Genomic DNA, 7,105 nt, shown 5'->3' on the forward strand with positions numbered 1-7,105 from the left:
TCCTTTTTGTATTGGCAAAGAGAACAGAACCAAGAAAACAATATACTCATTAAGAGTGAAATGGATGCAGCTGCCCTCAGCAGTTCAGAGAACTAGGACAAACCTATTAGACTGGCTATGGACAATGCTATCCCTACCCAGAGGAAGAAAAACAAAACAAATGAGACAAAAGTCCTTCAGAATCTGAGGAATACTACATTTAGTTTTTTTAAATATCTCTTATGTATTTCTTTCCCTGAATCCTAATACCAAAAATGGCTAACCTATAAATATGCATAACACAAATGTGTAAATACAATATGAACCTGACTGATCATTGCTGAGGGGAGATTGGTGGAAAGGGAAAGTGGAAGGAAATTTTGTAACTTAAAAATATACATAGGCATATAGATGAATGTTAAAAAAAACAACTTTCATAATATGTATTTGGAAAAGTAAAACATCAATAAAAAACTATTTTTCATAAAATACAAAAAAATAAGAGCATGATAAGTGAGAACACCCCACCTGGCTGATATTCCACTTGGTTTGCCATATTAAAGAAGCAATGGTAATGCTCCCCTAGGATATTCTGGTAGATCTGGCTTGTGTTCTGAAGTTTCAGCCTGGAATGGAAGTGATCCTGGGTTCCCAACAACTATGTCAACAGATCAAAAACTATGTTCCTACTAAACAGAATGATTTTGAATATAGACCTGACAATGGACATGGACTGAAAGTCATGGTCACAAGAGGACTAGTCTAGTGAAGTACTTAGAGGATCATCATTAAAAGGTTTAACATTGGTGAATGATTGTTTTGGTCTCAATAAATCATAAAGATTTTCTGCTAAACTCTGAAGGAATTTTGACTGGTGTCTAAGAAAAAAAGATAAAGCCTAACAAAAAATCACCTGATCTTGAAATACTACAGGAAATAAAATGATGAATTTTTTAATGCTATTTCATTTTTATTTTTCAACTAAATGTAAATAGTTTTAAGCTTTCATGTTTTTATAAACTTTTGAATTGCACATTTTTTCTACCTCCCTCCATTCCCTACCACTCCCCATGACTGTGAACAATATTTTTAAATTTTATTTTCCTACATATGCATATGCATATTTTTAAGTTACAAAATTTCCTTCCACCCTCCTTTCCCACCCCCTCACTTCAGCAGCAAAAGTCAGGTTAGCGTTCGTTGTACATACATAATTTGATAAACATGTTTACAGATTAGTTGTTTTCAGTAATGAGGAATTAAGATTAAAGGGAAGAGATAAATAAGATACAATTTTTATAAAGTGTTCATCAGATTCAGAAGTTTGTGTGTGTGTGTGTTTGTGTGTGTGTGTGTGTCTGTTTTGTTTTGTTTTGTTTTGTTTTTCTTCCTCTGGATGGGGATAACATAGTTGGTCTAATACAGTTGTCCTAGCTAACTGCTGAGAGGAGCTACTTCCATCGAGGTTGGTCATTGCACAATGTCGTTGATGTGTAATTGTTCTCTTGGATCTACTCACTTCACTCAGCATCAGATCCTATAAGTCATTCCATGCTTCTCTAAGTGTCCGAACATTTATGGTTTCTTATAGAAAAATAATAATCCATGGTATTCATGCACCATAACTTGTTTAGCCATTCTCCATTTGATGAGCATCCCCTCAATTTCCAATTTGCCACTACAACAAAGGTGCTATGAATATTATGGAATATGTAGGACTTTTCCCATTTTTATGATTTCTTCTGGGTATAGGTCTAGAATTGGAATTCCTGGATCAAAGCGTATGAACAGTTTTATTGCTCCTTGGGCATAGTTCTATATTGTTCACCAGAATTACTGAATCACTTCACAACTTTACCAGCAATGCATTAAGGTCCCAGTCCTCCCTACAACCTCTCCAACATTGATTATTTTCCCTTTTTCTCATCTTAGGAAATCTGATAAGGTGTGAGGTGATATCTCATAGATGTTATAATTTTCATTTTTCTAATCAATAATGATTTGGAGCATTTTTTTCATATGATTATATATAGCTTTAATTTCTTCATTTGAAAACTGTCTATTTATATCCTTTGACCATTTTTTTTCATCAGTTGCTATTCTTGACCTTTTGCTGCTGTAGATGATTTTGTTGCTATTTTTTCTAGCTATTCTTGACATTTTCTTGCTGTAGATGAAGTTTGTTACTATTTACTCAAGCCCAGTAAAATAATTATTTGGAAGTTTTATTGGAATGGCATGAAATAATTAATTTAATTTGTATAGAATTGTCATTTTTATTACATTAGCTCAACTTAACATGAGCAATTGACATTTTCCCAATTATTTAGATCTGTCTTTATTTGAGTGAAATCCCCCATGCTCTTTTGCATCCTTATGTGCCACAGGAGAATTTTATTTATTTATTCATTCATTCATTCATTCATTCATTCATTTATTTGGTTTTTGCAAGGGTTAAGAGTCTTGTCCAGGGTCACACAGCTAAGCAATTATTAAGTGTCTGAGGCTAGATTTCAACCCAGGTCCTCCTGACTCCAGGGTCACCAGTACTCTATCTACTACACCATCTAGTTGCTCCCACAGTAGAAGTTTAGTAAAACTGTAGTTAATTTAAAATAAAACAACAAACAAGAAAGCATTTATTAATCAGTTACTCTGTATCAGACATTGTATTAATAGATTTATAAATATTATCTCATTTGATACTCATAAGAACCCTGGGAGGTATTGTTGTTATTTATTATTATTGTTATTATTATTATTTCTGCTTTATGGTTGAAGAAAAATAGCCACAGAAATTAAATTATATACTCTGAGTCATATAACTAGTAAGTATCTAACAAGTACAGATTTGAATTCAAATCTTCCTAAATCCATGACCAGGTCTCTATTCACTGTGTCATCTCTCTAACTCTAGAAGGAAGAAATTTAAAAAAAAACACACATACAGTTATCTGAACAAGTGTAAATATAAAGTTAATGAATAACTGGAATCTCAGACATTAACAATCCTGACTCACCTGTTTATACTTACTCATGGGAGGGGGCAGGGAGGAATCTCTCAATAATGGTGAATTTCCTTAGTTCAATAATATTTCAGAATTGTGAAGTTTTTTAATGATTTTTCCCTAGAGGTACAAGGAAATTTTATGGAAATGTTATAAATTTTACATTGGGAAATTGAAATAGTTCACATTTCATAAAGTGTTTGTTGCATCTCTACAAATACTTTAAAAGGGATCTTCATTAAAATTTGAAAATGGATGCCAACTTCATTATTCTCACTTGTTAAAAATTTTAGTAACATAATTAACAGTCCAGTAAAATCTTCCTAATGAAAAACACCAGTTATGGCAAGTGGTAATCATTCCTAAATCAATAAATATTCCAAGGACTCTCATTCCAATATTAATCTATAAGGTCACTTTCCTAAAATTCTATTCATGAATGAAAGATAAAGCCACATATTTTTAACCAAGTAATTACAAAAGATTCTGATCAGCCTTTAAATAGGAAAATTTGTTTAATAAAACCATGACTCTGCATTACCATTGCTTTTCCCAGGCAACAAAACAGTTTTTTGTAAAAAGTTCAGCACTTATTTTGGAGGCTATGTCAATAAAAGTAGTACAGTAATTTTAGAAAACATCATCTAGATGTGAAAATAGTGCCCTACACAGCTTTGAATCTTGGAAAGGAAAGATCTGATTAATGAAGAGTATAAAGAGAACCCAGGAGGGGTTAGGTCGCTCAGTAGATAGAGCATTGGACATGGAGTCAGTAAGACCTGAGTTCAAATTTGACCTCAGACATTTACTAACTATATAACCCTGGACAACTCACATAACCTCTATTTGCCATAATCCACCAGTGCAGGAAACAGCAAACAATTCCAGTATCTTTGCCAAGAAAATCCCACAGACAGTATTGGCATGAAATGGTCCATAGGATCTATAGTATGAAATATCTGTGCAATCTCATTCCTCCATCATCATATATAACTGAAAGTTAACTATTTCAGGGTGGCTGGGTATCAGGCAAGTACTGAGCAAACATTTTAGTCCATTTTTCAGAATCATACTCCTTTGACTGCTTACTAATCTTCCATTTTGCAAATGAAACAGGAGATACCTCTCAACTCTGAACTCCTTAATACACCAAATTAGGATTGGAATATTTTAGTTAATTATAACTATATAATTGTGGCTCAAAAACTGATTTATAACATTTTGCCAAATGAACAGGGGAAAAACATCAACCCAATAACAAAACATTGTTAGGACATAATAACAAAATAAACAACAATAGGCAATTCCATGATGAAATCATTCTTAATCACAAATTAAAAGAGTTACAATTTCTCTTAGGCTTCCATACCAGGAAGGAAACTTACTTTAGAAAATTCATGTTCATATGCCATGAACAGAGTACCTCCCATAGTTCTGTCTCCCAAGAACTTCCAAGAACTGTGCTTCATACACTTCTACCTCTTCAGTTTTACCTTTCATAGTTTCTGTGGCATTGGTGCTATAGTGTCCCCGGCTACTGCAGTTCTAACTTACCAACTCTTTTTGCTAAGTCTTTTTTTTAAGTTTTTTTTTAGTTTAGTTTTTTTTTTTTTTTTTTTTTTTTTTTGCAGGGCAAATGAAGTTAAGTGGCTTGCCCAAGGCCTCACAGCTAGGTAATTATTAATTGTCTGAGACCGATTTGAACTCCAAGGCTGGTGCTCTATCCACTGAACCACCTAGCCACCTCTCTTTTTGCTGTCTTTATCAAGGTACTACTGTTGTAGCTATCACGTGTTGTTGTGGTTTTCTTTTTTGTCAGTTTTTTTTTAAAAGATCACTATGTGCATACCTTGTGGAGTAATCAATGTATTTTAAGCATTTTTATCAGTCAGACTAATGTCTATGAAGACCTGTAAACATACAACAAGGGCTGGTAACGTCTGACCTGTGGACCATATATGAGACTGCCAAATCATTTGGCTTGTGTTGTCTTAGAAACTGTAGGTAGAATTTGATATTCAATAAATATAAAATTTTAGGGATAAATTAGTTAAATATTTGGCCAAATATAGCAAGCAAATTATTAAGTTGATAATTCTGTATGACTTGAGAAGGATATTATAAATATCCAAATGACAGGAAAAATGTTTCTCACCTGCTATACAAGATGGTCCCTAAGTGACTGTCAAAGACCTATTCAACTTCTCCCTTCCCTCCTAAAGTCCTAAAGCCTTAGCTTAATTGGATCAGGGTAGTTATATTTCTTTTTCATTTTTCCAGCCCCTGAGGGCTTCCACCCAACTCCCATATGGTCTTCAATTCCCCCTGCATTTTTGTGAGGTTGGAACTTAACATATGTGCCAGTTTTCATTTATACTTTGAACTCATGCATGCATTCAACAGTTAGGACTTGCAAATTGCAGAAAAATTTTGTCAGGCCTCACAGAAGCATTTAATAACACTGGAAGACAGAGCTAGGAAAAAAAATTTATCTGTATATGCAGGAAATAATGTTAAAAATACATACACACATACACACACACATATGTACATATGCAAACACACATACACACAAACTGAATTATTGGCAGAAAAGGAGAATCTAATGTGAGAGAAAATATTTTTTCTTCACAAGCATTCAGTCAACTTCAAATCTAAAGTTTTATTAACTGTGAGAGGGATTAGAGCAAGAATACTATTTTGTTGTTCAGTCATTTTTCAGAGGTGACCAACTCTTCATTAGTGCATTTGGATTTTCTTGGCAAACATACTGGAATAGTTTGCCATTTCTTTTTCCAGCTCATTTTGCAGATGAAGAACTGAGGCATAGTGGTTAAATAATTTGCCAAGAGTCATACATCTAGTAAATGTCTAAAGTTGAATTTATACCGATGAAGATGAGTCTTCCTGATTCTAGGACCAGTACTTTATCCACATTACTACAAATAAGGATGGGACTGCCATTAGGAATATCACTTTTTTGACTTCCAGCCAAAATGGCAGAGAGAAGACAAGGCACAGTTCTAAAGTCTCCTGATCTTTCCCCATATATCATATGAAACAAACCTCTTAACAGAAATCTTACCCAGAAAGCCCAAAAAGAAAAGCCAGGAGAAAGAACATCTTCCTCACGATTTGTCTCCCTCAGGGGCATTGGACGAATTCAGACAGGTGAGTCTGGGTGTGGAGGGTGGATCAGCCCCAATCAGCCAGATTGGCTGCTGAATTGGAGCCAGAAGTCTGGGGGCCAGAGAGCCGGACCTGCTGGATCAGTGGTGGGGCTGGATGGACGGGGCTAGAGTCAATTAGGGAGCAGAGGTGCGCTGACACTCTGGAGCTTGCAACCAGGGCTGGGGGGAAAGTTCCCGTACAGGAGAGGTGCAGACACCATCCTGGGTGTCTCTGGCCTGAGGAACTCTGAGTCCATGCCTCCATTGTGGCTGAGGCCTCTTCCCAGAACAAACAATTGCAGACTACTTCTGCCTCAAGCACAGGTATATGAGCAGAAGAACCAGCCCAGATGACAATAGGGAGAGGAATGATTTCAGGCCAGGGCAAAGCCCACAACTGATTGAAGGCAAAAGGATTCATTAGCTCCAACTCCTCCCTTCAAGCTAAGGGAGAAGGCCTCAATCAAGGTCACAGACACTCCAGAGAAAGCAACCAGCACCTCCTACTGGCCAGACAGAGAAATTGCACTATGAGTAAAGCCTCTAGCATCCCAAGCCCCTGTGAACCAGCCCCTCCCCAGCTCGAGGTCTTAGCAAAATGAAGAAGGGTCAGTGGAAAGGTGGATCCATAGAAAAATTCTTGGAAGGGAAAGACCCTAACTCAGAGTCCTAGAACCTCCGAGGGGAATATGATCTGGTCTTCAGCACAGAAAGATTTCCTTGAAGAAATAAGGAAGGAGTTTAAAAATCAACTGGAAAATTTGGGAGAGACAATTAATACCTTGCAACAAGAAAAAAAAATCCTTAGAAAATACAATTGGACAAATACAAAATGAGACTAAATCTCTCAGATCATCAATTGAACAAATAACAAAAAGAAAATAATTCTCTCAAAACCTCAATTCGCAAAATGGAAATCCCTTTTAAAAGTAGAATTGACCAATTGGA

Source organism: Macrotis lagotis, chromosome 5 (genome assembly GCF_037893015.1).
Source record: "Macrotis lagotis isolate mMagLag1 chromosome 5, bilby.v1.9.chrom.fasta, whole genome shotgun sequence".
In the NCBI taxonomy this organism is placed as follows: Eukaryota; Metazoa; Chordata; class Mammalia; order Peramelemorphia; family Peramelidae; genus Macrotis; species Macrotis lagotis.